The sequence below is a fragment of the Erythrolamprus reginae genome, chromosome 4 (assembly GCF_031021105.1).
Source record: "Erythrolamprus reginae isolate rEryReg1 chromosome 4, rEryReg1.hap1, whole genome shotgun sequence".
NCBI classification, from domain to species: domain Eukaryota; kingdom Metazoa; phylum Chordata; class Lepidosauria; order Squamata; family Dipsadidae; genus Erythrolamprus; species Erythrolamprus reginae.
In genome coordinates this window covers 87,878,213-87,896,984 of record NC_091953.1, presented here as the reverse complement: position 1 = coordinate 87,896,984, position 18,772 = coordinate 87,878,213, and the positions used below count along the sequence as shown (strand labels likewise).

Here is an 18,772-nt window from a genome sequence, read left to right as displayed (position 1 = left end):
CCCAAAGTTTGAGAGCCGCTGTCCTAGAGTATTAATTCCTAGGGGAAATATTTGTGCTATAGACCTTATATTTGTTATTCTTTGGTTCATACAGCACAACAGAGACAGAGAAAGAGGGAGGGAGGGAAGGAAGGAGGGAGAGGGTGTTCATTAGTTGTAAAAGTTATCCCTCTCCAAGATCTGTAATAAGCAGACATGGAATTCTATCTAATAAGGGATAGATTGTTCAAGCCAAGTCTTTTCATTCCTGTTATTGACCAGCAAAGGTAAATTAAATGCTGTTTTATGCTATTACACACAACATACTTGAAATAGTCTGAAATCTGTAAATTATTATTAAAGATTTTATAAAAACATATATCTTATATAGCAGAATTCAAACACCGACTACCACATTTCTGGGTAAGAGCCAGTTTTCACATAGCCAAAGTAAACAACTTGCAGTCTGTTAAAAGAATCTAGTAGAAAATTTCCATCCAGAGGAAAATGGATTGTAGCTTTTTACATAAAAAGGATTGAGAAAAGATTGCAAGAATGTCTATATAAATAGAGATCACATTTGGTACAAAGCATTTACTGGAATTCTTTTATGATGGTTGCCATGACTGTGCTACAATTAGTTTCCACTAAACTTCCTTGAAAATCTATTCTTGAAGTTCCTGAGGCAAAATGAGACTGTTTTAAAATAGATTTGGAATTCAACTTTATTTATTGCTAGTTTTATGGCTTATTTTGCTGCAGAAACCTGGTATTTCCCTCTGAAATTTCACCCACAACATAATCCTTTTAGAAAATTAAGAGTGGACAGACACAGACCACCTGAAAGTTATACAATACTGTATATATGAGACACAGAATGAAATGGAGTGAAAATGACGGGAAAAGCACCCTGGAGACTGTATGCCCTTGTAGTATACAGTAAGGCCCCAGCCCTTGATGTCCTTACTGCATTTATTTTAATTTTTTTTAATTTTCTGTTTTGTGTGTGTGTGTGTGTGTGTGTGTGTGTGTTTTATTGTAAATTGCTTAAAATAATGTAAAAATGAGATGGGCAGTTATATATACAAAAATAAATAATAACAGAGCCACTTGAATTAGATAAGAGATGCTTATTTTTAATTCATTTTATCAAGCATGTATAAGGTAACAGATATAACTATAAACATGATTATGAGTACAGGAAATGGATATGAATAAATGGGGGACAATAGGACAGGAATGGTAGGTACATTGGTGCACTTATGTGCACCCCTTGCAGACCTCTTAGGAAACAGGTGAGGTCAACAGTAGACAGTCTAAGGTTAAAGTTATGGGGATGAAACCACAGATTCGAGTAGTGCATTTCAGGCATTGACCACTCTGTTGCTGAAGTTGTATTTTCTGCAATCAAATTTGGAGTGGTTTACCATGTTTGAATCTATTATGTGCTTGTGTATTGTTGAGGTTGAAGCTGAAGTAGTCATTGACAGCTAGGATGTTGTAGTAGATAATTTTGTGTACTACGGTAAGGTCAGACTGAAGGTGGCATAGGTCTAAGCTGCCTAAGTTCAAAATTTCAAGCCTGGCGGCATAAGGTATTTTATTGTAAGCAGAGGAGTGTAGGGCTCTTTGCATGAAATCTCTGGACTTGCTTAATTGTATTAATGTCTGATATGCAGTGCAGGTTCCAGACAGATGAACTGTATTTGAGAACTGATCTAGCAAATGTTTTGTATGTTCTAGTACAGTATTGCCAGAGAAGAAGCTATGCAAGATTAGGTTAACAACTTCTAATGCCTTTTTGGCAATGCTGTTATAGTAAGCTCTGGCACTTAGATCACTAGAAATAAGGTTTCCAAGGTCGTTGACAGAGTGAGGATCATCTACGAGATCGTATCCTCCCAGCTTGTATTTTGTGTTCTGAATTTTTTTTGCCAATGTGTAAAGCAGAACATTTGTGGGTTGAGATTTGTAGTTGACAATTGTTTGACCATTCTGACAGGTCTTTTTGTAGGGCAGCAGCATTGTTGGTGTTGGAGAGATACTATCCATACATAAACAGGTCCACAACATGATTGATGGAAAGTCCTATTAGATTCAAATGCAGAAAGTGAAGGTAGTAGTTATGTAGAGTTTTGTCTAGCCTCAGTTTGTGCTTTCCTAGAAAAAAGAACCTTGTAACAATGATTCATGACTGCATCTGCTTTCATCTAGACTACTAATGCTTACTTACATGGAACTGCTTTTAAAAACCATCTGGAACTATCAATCAGTGCAAAATGCACAGCCCAGCACTCATAATCAGTTATCACTAGAAGCATATGACACTTTTTCTGTAAGCCAAATGTCTATGGAGGTTCTCAGTTGTTCAGCTCATGGTTATCCTAAAAGTGGTTTTTCAAAAGGCAACTGAGTCTTGTTTTTCCTTGAAGACATTTCACATTTCATCCAAGAGATTTCTTCAGTTTTTTTCTATAATCTCTCATTGTCTATTTGCTTTAAATGGCTGTCAGCCTTTTGTGGCTTTCTGACAGGATACTAACATTTGCCTATAGAAGTTAGGCCAATCTGAGCTCTGTCAAACATCGCCGTTTTATAGGTATTCATCAGTTCTACGGGACCACAGACCTTGCGATAAAGGGTCTGTTGGAAAGGGGGTGCCGTTAGTTCGATTTTTGGGGCGGCAGCCTGATCAACGGAACGGATTATCCCCTGCAAGATTGAGTGCCTGTAAGATAGGAGCAGCATGGCGGCCTAGAACGTTCCCAGCTGGAGGAGATTAAACTGATACTAGCGAGGGCAACCGAGATGGCGGAGCTGATTATAAACATACTGGAATTTGATGCATCGTGAGATTTATGCCTATAAGTGAGTCTATCCATGGGAGCGACGTTACTTTTCAATTTAATCTACAAACAGTTAAGATCCGAGAAGGAGGAGGGAGGAGATGCCATCTTCCTCCCCACGGCTGGCGGCGAGTTAAAATTTAAGTCAAAGTAAATACTCTTAAAAAAAAAACATCGTTCAAAGCTTTTATCACTCACCAAGAAGACCTGACGTCTCCTGAGGAAATTTAAGCCATAAAAAGTGCTCTCTTTTTCCCTTTCACAAGTTTTGACAGTGGATCCGATTGAATAGCGTGACTCTTTTACTTTCTGTTCCTGCTTTCGACCTTTCAGTTTGTTGCTGCGTCACACCCTGGTGGGCTTTGGAGGACAGCTTGATAGTTTAAATAACGTTCCGACCTGCCCATTTACGGGGGAGACGGAAACGGGGACTGGACCTGGAGGTGGCGGCTTGGAAGGTTCTGGTGGTCTGTGCTGTCTGCCGGCTACAGATATAGAAGGAGAAGAAGAGGCATCTGAAGAGACCTGAATAGCCGGATACATTTGGAGAGGCACGTGGCTGGAGGAGCTGTTATGCACACGCGGCGGGAAGTACAGCTTGGTGATTTTTCTTTTTTGACAGAAAAGCGGAAGACCCTGAACTGACCAGGATTTAACTACTAGGCTGGCAGAGGCTGCGGAAAGGAGAGGGAACGACTTACAAGATCTCTGTATAACCCAGACAGCCTCTGAGAAGCTACGTGAGCCGGACAATTTGTCAATTACCCACGGAGAAAAGACGACGCACAGAGCTGCTCCAAGCGATCTCAAGTCTTAAACTATTTAATACCCTAACCGTCCTCTACTATTAACTTGCTACACCTTGGAAACTTAACTTGAACTTACAGATCTCGACACGAAGAAACTGAAGAAGGGTTTGACCTATTGAACTAATTTTATAAATCCATTGGCTGTAAAGATACTTTCACTCATAATTACAACTGACAGAGCATATATGTACTTATATTAATTTATATTTATTCATTATATACAATATATTAACCTATTAATACATTATCAGAATACTTTACTATAATACGATATTAATTGATATTTATACACTATCTATATACAAATATTAACTTATCAGTAGATTATTAGAATATTTTGCTATAATACGATATTTTTCCTACTAACTATTAGACATTACTATTAATTTCTATATTACTATTAACTTCTAGAAACATTAGTCATTAGAAATATCATAGAATTATTTAATAAATATTATAGAATGTTAGAAATGAAATTTATCAACCTTGCTTAACTTGTATTTATAACTGTGTCTATATTAATAATACATCACTCACCTAATTGTTTAATCTATTATCAATACCTATAATACTATATAATACGCTTTAAGGTTCTTAAGATTTTAAGGAAATTTTGAATGAATTAATTATTTTTTCCTTTGACGGTTCATCATTTTTAGAAAAATATAAGAAGTATCCCCCCTTGTATATTCATATTATTACTGTAAAATCTGATTAATTTTTGGGGGAAGAACTACTCACAAAACCGATAACCACTGAATGAAATTGAAACTGAGATATTGTATACCCTTTTAACAACTTTTGATTATTGTCTATATTATAACCTATTGGAAACATACATCCTTCTAATCTGTCTGATATAAGTATTACCCTCACCTTTCTTTTCTAAACTACTCCTCTTACTTCTATCTGATAGTATACCTGAAGATCTTTAAAACTAATTGTTAGAACTGTTATCCCTTTACCTGAATACTTAATATTTAACTTAAGCATATTTTTTGCATCTAACTCTGGAAGGGACTATAAAAGATTTATATAAGTGGTCTAGTTGGTGGAATATTATTAAAATGACAAGCCTTTCTAATTTGACTAAACTGGGAACAGGGAAGAGGCCAATTAACCAATCCACTTCAGCCATACCTAGCCCCTCTACCCAGAGATCACTAGAGGATATGCTGCCCAGATAAAGGTCTAATTCTTATAAAGATCTACAAACAATGCTGATGCAAATGCAGGAATTAATGCTCAAGAATCATGAAGATATCAAAAAAGAAATAGGTGAAGTGAGAAATGATACATCTGAGTTAAAAGAAAGGATGCAAAATATGGACAAAAGGCATGAGGCTTTTCAGAAACAGATGCTAAAACAAGAACAAAAAATTCAGGATTTGGAAGATAGGATAGACCAGGACCATACACAAATGGAGGACCTGACTGAAAAATTAGTCCAAGCCAATAAGGAGTTAGAAAATACCGTAATTCAACTTGAGAGCGAAAAGGCCAATCACTTCCTCAGATTCCAAAACCTAAGGGAGGAGAAAAGCGAGGATTTACCAGATGTTATGGCAGACATTCTGTCAAAGGCGTTGGGCACTGAAAAAGACACGATGTTAAACGAAATAGATGAAATATACAGAATCAACACCAACTACACCAGACGCCAGAACCTCCCCAAGGAAGTTCATATTAAATTACCGTATTTTCCGGCGTATAAGACGACTTTTTAACCCCTGAAAATCTTTTCCAAAGTGGGGGGTCGTCTTATACGCCGGATATAGGACAGTGGCGCCGATATTTGCGATGGCTGGGAGGGGCGAGAACACCGCCTCCCAGCTGGGCGAGCCTGCGCAAAGCGCAGGCTCGCCCACATGCTGCCTTTGGCAGCACAAGCGTGCCTGTCCGGCCGGGGAAGAATCGCCCCGGCCGGACCTCAGTTTCAGCTGGGAGGGGCGAGAACACCGCCTCCCAGCTGGGCGAGCCTGCGCAAAGCACAGGCTCGCCCACACGCTGCCTTTGGCAGCACCAGCGTGCCTGTCTGGCCGGGGAAGAATCGCCCCGGCCAGACCTCAGTTTCAGCTGGGAGGGGCGAGAACACCGCCTCCCAGCTGGGCGAGCCTGCGCAAAGCACAGGCTCGCCCACACGCTGCCTTTGGCAGCACCAGCGTGCCTGTCCGGCCGGGGAAGAATCGCCCCGGCCGGACCTCAGTTTCAGCTGGGAGGGGCGAGAACACCGCCTCCCAGCTGGGCGAGCCTGCGCAAAGCACAGGCTCGCCCACACGCTGCCTTTGGCAGCACCAGCGTGCCTGTCCGGCCGGGGAAGAATCGCCCGGGCCGGACCTCAGTTTCAGCTGGGAGGGGCGAGAACACCGCCTCCCAGCTGGGCGAGCCTGCGCAAAGCACAGGCTCGCCCACACGCTGCCTTTGGCAGCACCAGCGTGCCTGTCCGGCCAGGGAAGAATCGCCCCGGCCGGACCTCAGTTTCAGTTGGGAGGGGCGAGAACACCGCCTCCCAGCTGGGCGAGCCTGCGCAAAGCACAGGCTCGCCCACACGCTGCCTTTGGCAGCACAAGCGTGCCTGTCCGGCCGGGGAAGAATCGCCCCGGCCGGACCTCAGTTTCAGCTGGGAGGGGCGAGAACACCGCCTCCCAGCTGGGCGAGCCTGCGCAAAGCACAGGCTCGCCCACACGCTGCCTTTGGCAGCACCAGCGTGCCTGTCCGGCCGGGGAAGAATCGCCCCGGCCGGACCTCAGTTTCAGCTGGGAGGGGCGAGAACACCGCCTCCCAGCTGGGCGAGCCTGCACAAAGCACAGGCTCGCCCACACGCTGCCTTTGGCAGCACCAGCGTGCCTGTCCGGCCGGGGAAGAATCGCCCCGGCCGGACCTCAGTTTCAGCTGGGAGGGGCGAGAACACCGCCTCCCAGCTGGGCGAGCCTGCGCAAAGCACAGGCTCGCCCACACGCTGCCTTTGGCAGCACCAGCGTGCCTGTCCGGCCGGGGAAGAATCACCCCGGCCGGACCTCAGTTTCAGCTGGGAGGGGTGAGAACACCGCCTCCCAGCTGGGTGAGCCTGCGCAAAGCACAGGCTCGCCCACACGCTGCCTTTGGCAGCACCAGCGTGCCTGTCCGGCCGGGGAAGAATCGCCCCGGCCGGACCTCAGTTTCAGCTGGGAGGGGTGAGAACACCGCCTCCCAGCTGGGCGAGCCTGCGCAAAGCACAGGCTCGCCCACACGCTGCCTTTGGCAGCACCAGCGTGCCTGTCCGGCCGGGGAAGAATCGCCCCGGCCGGACCTCAGTTTCAGCTGGGAGGGGCGAGAACACCGCCTCCCAGCTGGGCGATCCTGCGCAAAGCACAGGCTCGCCCACACGCTGCCTTTGGCAGCACCAGCGTGCCTGTCCGGCCGGGGAAGAATCGCCCTGGCCGGACCTCAGTTTCAGCTGGGAGGGGCGAGAACACCGCCTCCCAGCTGGGCGAGCCTGCGCAAAGCACAGGCTCGCCCACACGCGATATGTCTAGCCGCCGCCATCTGTGCCTCGGTTCCGTAGCTCCGCCTCACAGCTGATCACCCTGCTGCTGCTGCTGAGAGAAAAAAAGAGGGAGAGAGGGGGGGGAGAGAAAGAGATAGCAAGAGAGGGAGAGAGGGGGGGGTTAGCAACAGAGGGACAGAGAGAAAGAGAGAGGGGGGATAGCAACAGAGGGAGAAAGAGAAGGAGAGAGAGAAAGAGAGAGGGAGAGGGGGGGCAGAAAGAGAAAGAAAGAGATAGCAAGAGAGGGAGAGAGAGAAAGAGAGATGGAGAGAGGGGGAGAGAAAGAGATAGCAAGAGAGGGAGAGAGAAAGAGAGAGGGGGGAGAGAAAGAGATAGCAAGAGAGGGAGACAGGGGGTTAGCAAGAGAGGGACAGAGAGAAAGAGAGGGGGATAGCAACAGAGGGAGAGAGAGAAAGAGAGAGGGAGAGAGGGGGGAAAGAAAGAAAGAGATAGCAAGAGAGGGAGAGAGAGAAAGAGAGAGGGGGGATAGCAACAGAGGGAGAGAGAGAGAAAGAGAGAGGGAGAGAGGGGGGAAAGAAAGAAAGAGATAGCAAGAGAGGGAGAGAGAGAAAGAGAGAGGGAGAGAAAGAGATGGCAAGAGAGAGGGAGAGAGGGGAGACATAAAGAGAGAGAAAGAGATAGTAAGAGAAGGAGAGGGGGAGAGAAAGAGAGAAAGCAAAAAAAAAGAGAGAAAGAGAGATAGCAAGAGAGAAAGAGAGGGAGAGAGAAAGGGAGAGAGAAAGACTTTGATCATTTCCCCAGGTATTTTTGTACCTACTTGACCAACATTATTAGTGGTTGCAAAATTGAATGTATGAAGTTGTTCATTTCAATAAAAAGAGCCAGGGAAATGATTGAATGTTAAACTGGATGCATTTATTTCTGCCTGTTTGTATTTGTTCTTATGTTTAACCATTGAAAATGTACTTTTCCTCCAAAAAGAATCATCTTTTCATATTTCTTAATCAACATTTTAAAATAACTTTAAAAGCTGAGGTCATATTATTCACCCTGCTCTGTATCATAGCACACTGCACAGTACTGAAAATTGGCAGGGTCACTAATTAAACCCGACAAGTTAAAATCTGTTTAAGTGACATTGCAAGAGGATAAAGACAGAAAGTGCGGAAAGAGGAAAAAATGGATGGGCTGTTTGGATTGCGATATCATGATATCACATACAGATTCTCATTCCATAATAGATTCTCACATAGGTGTCAGCTTGCTGCATGTTAGACTGAAAGATACCTGCAGAATAGATGGTAGGAGAAAGGAAAATAGCCAGGTTCACCTTTTTGTGTTGACAAATTATGATGAGTTATAATAATAAACTTAATTGTGGTGAGGAGAAATATGAGAGGCAGACAAGACAGATAGACAGAGACATATGGAGAGATAGACAGAAGAGTGCTCCCACTTGGCTCTCTCTCTCTAAATAATTCATTCATAATTTTAACAATAAGATCTTCATCATTAGTAATTAAAATATTGTGTTATCATGTTCAGAAATGATTTTTTTCTCAATGCAAGTACATCATAGACCTAGACTCAGTCAGGTCTATGATGTACAGAAGAGGGGTAGTCTTATACGGCGAGTATATCTCAAATTCTATATTTTAACTGGAAAAGTTAGGGGGTCGTCTTATACGCCCAGTCGTCTTATACGCCGGAAAATACGGTAGTTAAAAAATCAGTCAGGGATGAAATACTCCATAGAGCCTGTGAAGATCCCATAGATTACAAAGGGAGACAGCTGGGTATCTTAAAGCAAGTCCCGAAACATGTAAGAGATCTACGTAAGCCATATACTTTCCTATCTGCCAAACTGACTAGGCATAACATAAATTTTAGATGGCTAGTCCCAGAGGGAATGCTAGTGACTTGGCAAGATAAAAAAATAAAAATAGACTCGATCGATAAAGCCGAAGAATTTTTTGAAAAAAACTTTACCAATGTCTAGACGGCTGAAACAAAAAATTACAAGGAAATAAGGAACCCTCTGTCAATTACAGAACATCCAACGGACCAGATTCTAAATAGAACAGAAGAAGTATTGGCTACCAATAATATAACTATTGGAAAAAATGGCTACGCAGACATACCAAAAGAGATCAGAAGCACTAGGGCAACTAGACCCAAATACAGATAACTTAAACTCGACACAAAAAACGATTAACTGGGGAATTGAGATATATTCAATTAATATAAATGGTTTGAACTCGCCAAAAAAAAGAAACAAAATTCTAAATAAATTTGCCAAACTGAACCTAGATATTATTGCAATGCAAGAAGTACATATTAAAAACAAATTTGAACATCTTCTTAAAAGAAACAAATTAGGGAATCTATTCTCATCTTTAGCACAGGAAAAAAAGAGAGGTGTAATCTGCTATATTAATCCTAACATACAAGCTAAACTGAAATATAAAGATAGAGATGGTAGAGTCTTAATAATAGAACTACAAAAAGAATCAGAAATAATAACTTTAATTAACATATATGCCCCGAATGAAGGCCAAGAAAATTTTTATAAAAAATTATTAATTACTATTAATGAATATGCTACGGATAATATTTGCTTATTAGGGGATTTTAATGGAATAATTGATAAGGAATTGGATTATAATAACGATGGAAAGAATAAACAAAAGAAAAGAATCTTACCCAAAGCCTTTTTCGATTTAGTTAAAGAACTAAAACTCAAAGATATTTGGATAGATAGAAATCCAAAACTTAAAAAATTTACTTTCTATTCAGATAGACATCAATCTTGGTCAAGACTAGATATGGTTTGGACTACAACAGAACTTAATACAAAAATACAGTCGGTTGAGATAGAACCTAACCTTATTTCAGATCATAATGCTCTTAAATTAATATGGAAAGGAACCAAACAATGCCATAGATGGACACTTCAAAAATCAATTCTAAATCAAGAAAATTTTAAACAGAAACTCCAATTGGAAATGAATTTCTTTTTTCAAGAAAATACTAAAGAACACACAAGTGTTCAAAATTTATGGGACACAGCCAAAGCAGTAACTAGGGGAATTGCTATTTCATACATGGCCAAAGAATATAAACTAAAAAAGCGGAAAATGGAAAAGTTAGAAGGAGACTACAAACTACTAGAAGAAAATTTACAAAAATATCCTCAAAAGAAATAAATAAAACAAAAAATGTTACTGATAAAACATCAGTTAAATCTAATAGACCAAGAAAATCTAGCACAACAAATTAAAAGTAGCAACCAATACAATTTTGAAAACGCAAATAAACCCAGCAAATGGCTAGCCAATAAACTTAAAAAACAAAGAGAAAAGAAACTTATTAACTGTCTCAAAACAAAAAACGGGGAACCATGCCATGATTTGGAAATGAAAAAACAGATTGCTAGAGATTTCTATAGCAATCTCTATGACAATCATGAAAATACATCTAACAACTCACAAGACCAAAAAATACAAGAAATTCTAGAACAGGCCAATCTCCCCAAAATACCAAAAGAAACGAAAGATTTACTAAATAAGGAAATTACTAATATAGAATTAAAAGAAGCAATCAAAGGACAAAAAACCAATAAAGCCCCGGGCCCAGATGGCCTCCCAGCTGAATTCTACAAAGATCTTCCTATAGAAATGGAAAAGGCCCTGCTAGAAACTCTGAATGAGGCCTTAGAAAAAGGTACAATTCCTACATCCTGGACCGAAACAAATTTAGCATTATTAGCAAAAAAGGATACAGACCCTACAGAAATAACCAACTATTGACCTATCTCTCTACTAAATGCAGATTACAAAATTTTCAGTTCTATCTTAGCTAATAGAATTAATGGTTTTTTAAACCAATTTATACATCCGGATCAAAATGGCTTCCTTCCAGGGAGACAGTTAAAGAATAACATCAGAATAATATTAGACACCCTTGAATACTATGAAACCCACAGCAAAAAACAAGTGGCATTAATATTCCTAGACGCCCAGAAGGCTTTTGATAATGTGTCCTGGAATTTTATATTTAAACAACTTGAATATATGGAATTCGGCTGTAAATTCATAAACACAATAAAAGCCATATACACTTATCAATCCACCTACATTATTCTCAACGGAGATATATCAACAAAAATCTCCATACATAAAGGCACGAGACAAGGTTGTCCACTGTCCCCATTACTCTTCATCCTAACATTAGAAGTCTTAACTAGAATCATCAGAAAAAAGGAAGTTATAAAAGGTCTAAAGTGTAAAAACGAAATTTATAAACTACAAGCATTTGCGGACGACCTAGTATTTATTCTAGAGGACCCCTTAGAATCAGGGCCTAAATTACTTGCTATTTTAGAAGAATATGGCACAGTAGCAGGGCTTAAAATTAATAAAACAAAAACTCAAATCTTAACTAAAAACATGAGAGATATGCAGAAAGCCATTTTAATGTCCAAACTAGATATCCAAATATTAAAAAAAATTATATATCTTGGTATCAATTTGACGAATAAAGTGTCCAGCCTAAAAGAAAATAACTATGATAAACTAATAGATAAAATACAATGCGATTTGGTGAAATGGAAGAAACTACAACTCTGATTATTAGGGAGAATAGCGACTATTAAACTTAACATCTTGCCTAAAGTACTATTTCTATTCCAAACAATTCCAATCCACCTGAAACAAGAATTTTTTATAAAATTGAACAAAATTACTAGTAATTTCATTTGGCAGAACAAGCGTCCGAGAATTCGTTTAAATACTTACAAGATAGAAAAGAAGGAGGAGGCCTGGCACTCCCAATTTGGAAAGATTATTACATCATTGCATCCCTAACATGGATAAGAGAATGGATGAGCTTATCTAATATTAGGCTATTAAGTTTAGAAGGACACGACCTTCATTTAGGATGGCATTATTACCTCTGGGATAAAAAACCTAAGACGCACAAATATTTTACTAACCATCTGATTAGGAAATCCCTAGTACATACCTGGAAAAAAGTTAGGATAAAACTTTACAAAGAAATCTCACTATGGTACGCTCCATTAGAAGCATATGTACACCCCAATTTTCATTTTTTTAAAAACAATATAATAAGGTATAAAGACATAATAAACTCCAATGGAGAAATCAGATCAAGAACAGAATTAGAAAACCTGGGTCAAAAAACGGAATGGTGGGAATACCTACAGATACAATCTAAATTTAATCAGGATAAAAATAAACCAGGAATAGTTAAAAATGCCCCTTTAGACAAATTATGTACAGGATCCCAGGAACAATTAATTAAAAAACTCTATTGCTATCTAAACTATAATGAATTGGATAACACTAATATAAAAATAAACGTAAAACAATGGAATCTGGATCTTAAAAAAGAGATCAAAGAAGACGAATGGCAATTACTTTGGAGCAGAAATTATAAACTAACCATAGCTACGTCTTACAAAGAGAATTTAGTTAAAATGTTCTACAGGTGGCACATTACCCCGATAAAACTAACAAAATTAAATAATAAACTTTCACCATATTGCTGGAAATGTCATCAAGAACTAGGTACCTATTTCCACCTATGGTGGCAATGTATAAAAGCACAGAATTATTGGAATATAATTGGACTCTGGATTGATGAAATACTAAATTTGAAAATAGAAAAAACCCCGGAATGCTTCCTTCTGGGCATTCTTAGACAAAACTTGCCTAAAACCCAAATACACCTAATCATCCATCTAACCACAGCAGCCAGATTAACATTTGCGCAGTGGTGGAAAAATGAAGACATACCTCCTAAAGATGCAATAATTAAAAAAAATAAATATTGTGCAGAGATGACAAAACTAACTATGCTAGTCAGAAATGAAATGGTGTCCTCATTTAATAACTGTTGGGATCCCTTTTACAGATGGTTAGAAAAAAAAGAGAATATTACGCTATAAAATTGAAATGATTGATATAAACTTGACCAGACACAAATCCGGTATATAGCTCTCTTGTATTCCTTTAATAGTATTAAGAGATCTCAGATACATATAGATAGAATACTTACTTCTATTTTCAAAATCTCTATACTTTGATTAATTCAACGCTTGCATTTACCTATCTATATGACCAATCCGAAGTTAGGCCAATCATTATGAGCAACTTATTATCCCCCATTTTGGAGAAACCAAGAGGCTGACACGCAGAAGCATTTTTTTTTAGTCATAGCACCATCCTTTTGAAATGACCTTCTACTTGATAGGTTTTTATCTTGACCACCTCCAAAAAATGTTGAATTTTATAAATTTTATAAATGTTGAATATAAATAAATAAATAAATAAATAAATAAATAGTGTCTGAGCAGCAGTCCATTCGAGACTGGGCAGCATAGAAGTCAAAAATAACTAACTAACTAAATAAATGAATGAATGAACGAACAAACAAACAAACAAACAAATAAATAAATATTAAATTCATGATTTGATTTTCTTTCTCTTTCTTTACTCCAATTCTTTTTCTTTCTTTCCTTCCTTTCTCTCTTTTCCTTCCTCTCTCTTTTTTCTATCAATCTGGTTCTCTCTCTTCCTCTCTTCCTCCATACCTCTCTTCCCCCCTCTTCTTTCTCTCTCTCTCTCCTTCCCTCTCACTCTATCCCTCTCTTTTTCTTCCTCCTTTCCTTTCTATTTCTCTCTCTCTCCCTTTCTTTCTCTCTACCTTCCTCTCTTTTTCCTCTCTCTTTCTCTCTTGTTGTTTTTTATGCCCTGTAACACCACTCATGTGCACAAACATGTTTTCGGGGCCAGAAGCGTGGTGGCTTCCCAGGAAACTTTCCTTTTTCCCACCCAGGACTGGGAGAAGGCGGCCATCGGATTTGGGGTGAAAAAGCTCGGAGACAGCAGCAGGAGCTTTGCCATCAGCCCAAGCAATTTGCGTGATGAAGTAGGAGCGGGAGGGCGCCGGGCACCGGGTAGTAGCCATGGGGTGGTCGGCTGCAAGCGGGAGCTCCAGGATGGAGGCACTGACAGTGGCGGTGGGCCGCCGTACATTGCTGGTGCTGCGCTGGGCATGGGACTGGCACTGGCCCACTGGCTGGGCCACGACGGAGGTGCCAGCTCCATGCCCAGCGGAGCGCCAGCATGTACGGCATCCAAAACACATCCAGCTGCTGCCGTCAGTGCCTTGCAGCTGACCACCCTGTCACCGCCCCACTTGACCCCCGCTTGGCAGCACCACCTTTGCTGCTCGCCCTGCTGCCCCGTGCTCGCCAGAGCTGCTTGGCCCCGCTGCCCCTGCAGGCCCACCTCAGGCCGGAGCCCTTCCCAAGAGCTGTAAAGCTGACCTGCCGTTTTCAAGGAAACTGCAGGAAGCTCAACCCAGGGACGGGTCCAGAACAGCAGCAGCCGCCATCTAATCCACCTCGCGCCTCGGCCATACTGGGGCCGAGTAAGCCGAGGCTAGGCCCAGAGCCCCCGGCTCCAAGGGGCAGCCTCCCCAGATCCGGGATGGCGTGGTTTTGTGTTCCTTCAGTAAGTTAGTGCGCGGGGGGTTCCTGATGGTTGCGCGGGCTCACTCACTTGCAGCTTAGAAGGAACATTGACCCTGTTCCATCATCCCATCAGTTCTTTCACTTTATTTTCATTAATCATATTCATGTTTATATCCATAATTTCAAATTTAATGTGTTCCACCATGTACCAGTACTAATTTTGTATTGTCCATTTTTTTGCATCCTTCCAACCGAAAACTATTACCATTTGGGCACTTTCTATAGCTACTTCTTTAATTTCTCTGAATTCACTCATATTACTCCTTATTACTAATACTGCCATCTCCTTTGTAATCACCCATTTTATATTTAATAGCCTATTAATTTCCTCTTGCACCTCTTTCCAGAATTTCTGCATTACAAAAAACTCCCAAAACATGTGCATAAACACCCCTCCCTCCTGGCACCCATGCCAAGAGTTTGCACCACTCACTTTGGACTTATTGACTGAAGAAACATCATCATGGAGGCAGATCCTCAGAAAATTCAACCCATTCCATAGATCTACAAGGCTAGAGTAAGCCATCTTTCAATCCTTGGAAAAAGAATGTATCACGTAAGAACCAACACCCCTTTTCTGTAGTTTTGTATTTTGACTTTTAGTATTGGATTTATATTTTATTTTTATATTTTGGGTGTATATTATAATTATATTTTAATATTGGGTTTATATTATATTTTATTATATTTTAACTGTGATGTTGCAGAGGAGTGAAAATCTAACAAACTACTGTATTTTTTGGAGTATAACACACACCAGCGTATAAGACACACCTTAGTTTTGGGGGAGGAAAACAAGGGGAAAAAATTATGCCTCTGCCTCCCAGAAATTTTCCTCCCAACAAATAACAAACAGTACAGATTATTTACACCGTTTGCAGTGTATTTCTGTGCATGTGTGCCTGACCCATAGAAATAGCAAAGAATTGGAGAAATGTACATTAAGGCAGTATATTAATGCCAGAAAGGTTTTTTTAAATGTAGTCATACTAACTACTTCCAATTATTTAAATAGATATACTCCAAACACTTTTTTTTAATAAAATTTTTATTGATTTTTATAAAATAGTTACATAAAACAAACATATAACAGTGCACAGTGCATGTGCCCATCACCTAACAACAAGACACCCCCCATCACCCCCACCACCCTTACAAGAGGATTCAAAGATTTTGATTTGTTTATCTATAATTCCTTGGCTCTATCTTGCATTAAATATTACTAAAAGAGTGATTGCAGTTTATTTTTCACATTTACATCACAGATTCTACTCAACATATAATCTTTCACCTTATTCCATCGTACCATCAGCTTCTCCAATTTGTTCTCATCAAAATTATTTAATCTTATTTCCATAATTTTGAAGTGTATGTGGTCCACCATGTACCAGTACCAATTTTGTAATGTCCATTTTGTGGAATCTTTCCAACCCAATACCACCACCGCTTGAGCGCTTTCCAATGCTGCAGATTTAATTTCCTTGAATTCTCCTAGTTTCCTTTGTTTAATTAAGATTGCTATTTCTTTTGTAATTGTCCAGTTAATTTTTAACATTTTGTTAATTTCATTCTGTACTTCATTCCAGAATTTCTGAATTTCTGCACACTCCCAGAACATATGCATAAAGATTCCCTTTTCTTGGCACCCATGCCAACAATTACCCTTCTCTTTCCCTTGGAAGTGTGCAAGTTGTACTGGTGTATAGTACCATTTATGTAAAATTTTCCTTCTCATCTCTTTAACTCTCGTATTTTTGATCTTATATATATTTTCTACTATTTCTTTCATTTCACTTTCATCTATTTCTAAATCATTTTGCCAGCATCTTGTCAAACTTTTGGTTACTTCCTCTTCCACGTGCAATAGCATTCTATATATATTACCGGCTTGTGCTTTACTCTCATTAATCTTTTCTCTTATTATTTTTTCTAAACAATTTTCTTCTCGTAAAAAAGCTTCTTTATTCTCACTTTTATTTAAATATGTGCTTATTGCATTAATCTGCAGCCATTTTTGTTGACCAATCCACCATTCCAATCGAGTTCTACTAACTCTTCCATCTTTCTCATATAATTGTTCAATTCTCGTTATCCCTTTGCTATTTAATACTTTAATAATTCTGCTTAAGTTAACATCATCACCTATATTCAATACGTGTAATGTTGATAGCTTGGAATTCCTAGCTCCACCTTTCCTCTGCCATTTAGACCATATTTCTAAACATGCTTTAAGAGGGTCAATTAAATTATTGATTTCTGTTCTACTCCAATTTTTAAATAATAACTCTTTATTATTTATATTATTAATTTCCTTTTCTAAATTTACCCATTTCTTTTCCCCCCATAACTGTAATTCCATTAATCTTTCTATTTGGAATGCTTCTCTATATAGAACTAAGCACGGGCTACCCCACCACCCTTCTTTCTCTTGTGCAAACTGCCAATGTTTTCTTATTCTAGGCTTTTTGTTTCCTTCAATCCAAAAATTTAATTTACTATCCTATTGTCTTAATTTTGCCCCAGGAAAGATACCCGGTAGAACCTGAAATAAATACATCATTTTTGGTATAATCATCATTTTAAGGGCCCTGATCTTGGCAATTCTTCCCAACTTTTTCCCCTTCCAATTTTTTATCTGCTTCTGAATTTTTTTCCATATTAAATTATAGTTGGCCGTCACTATTTTTATTGGATTTTTAAACAACCAAATTCCTAGATATTTCATTTTTTTACAACCTAATTTCAATCCTGATATTTTTTGTATCTCAATTTGCTCTTTGGGGCCAGTATTTAAACAGGTTATCTCCGATTTCTCTATATTAACCATAAGTCCCGATTGATCTTTAAATTCCTGGAGCAATATCATTATTCTTTTCATCATTTTGATTGGGGTTTCAGACATCACTATAGCATCATCTGCAAACAAATTTAATTTCAATTCAAATTTTTCTATTTGGTAACCTCTCCATTCCTTATCATTCCTAATTTTATTTGCTAAAGTCTCAATTGCCAGTACAAATAACATTGGGGATAGTGGGCAACCCTGCTTAGTTCCGTTCTGAATTTTAATTATTTCTGTTCTGTTACCATTTACTCTAATTTGAGCTATATTATCCTTATAAATTGTTTCTATAATTCTACAGAATGAATCTCCCATATTTAGATCTTTACATAATTGAAATAGGTAATCATGATTAACTTTATCAAAGGCTTTGTACACATCTAACTTTAGTATACTTAGTTTTCTTTTGGTATTGGTAGCATGGTGTATAACATTGACCACATTTCTAATTGGTTCATAAATCTTTCTTCCTTTAACAAATCCATATTGGTCTTCTCCAATTACTTTTGGTAAAATATTCTCCACCCTGTTTGCCAATATTTTCATAAATATTTTATAATCCTGATTTAATAAGCTGATAGGGCGATAAGAACTTGGATCAGTTAAATCACGATCCGGCTTTGGGATAGTTATAATTTCTGAGATTTTCCACGTCTGTGGAGTTTCAGAGGTCTTAATTACATTATTAAACAGTTTTTCCATATGCGGTAATAATTCATTCATATAAGTCTTATAATATTCAGCAGTAAAACCATCTGAACCTGGGGCTTTAGCAGGTTTCAACCCTTTAATAACTCTAGATATCTCATTGTTTGTAATTTTTGCATTTAGCATTTGTCTATCTTCTTCCGTTAATTTCTCTTTAACCTCTATGGTTTGCAATGTAATGTGTTCTTTTTTATATAAATTCCCATAAAAGTCACTCATTATTTTTTCCATTTCTACATTACTATGTTTAATTACACCTTCCTTATCCTTTAAAGCAGGGATATGGGATTTCTCTTTTCCTTTTTTCAAATAGTGTACCATTTGTTTCATTGATTTGTTTCCCCATCCCCTGATTCTTTGTTTTATAACCATCTTCATTTTATTCCATCTTTCTTCATCAAGTGATTGTAATTTCTTTTTCTTAAATAATAATAATGTATTCCATGCTCTATTTCTTGTAATTTTTAAAGTTTCTTGGATTAAATCTATTTCTCTTAATAGATTTTTTCTTTCAACTTCCCAGGATTTCCTAATAAAAGCTTC

The 18,772-nt window shown here is 39.0% G+C and overlaps 2 long non-coding RNA genes across 5 annotated transcripts in view; one reads left to right on the top strand and one right to left on the bottom strand.

Moving 5' to 3' along the window:
• Positions 1 to 3,393, bottom strand: part of LOC139166792 (uncharacterized) — a 176,276-nt gene extending 172,883 nt beyond the window's left edge. For all 4 annotated transcript variants that reach the window (XR_011559043.1, XR_011559045.1, XR_011559042.1 and 1 more), the window contains exon 1: positions 3,024 to 3,393. This is a non-coding gene — a long non-coding RNA (uncharacterized lncRNA). The remainder of the gene's footprint in view (positions 1 to 3,023) is intronic.
• Positions 2,538 to 18,772, top strand: part of LOC139166793 (uncharacterized) — a 39,376-nt gene continuing 23,141 nt past the window's right edge. The window contains exons 1-2 of the long non-coding RNA XR_011559046.1: positions 2,538 to 3,821; positions 15,027 to 15,235. This is a non-coding gene — a long non-coding RNA (uncharacterized lncRNA). The remainder of the gene's footprint in view (positions 3,822 to 15,026; positions 15,236 to 18,772) is intronic.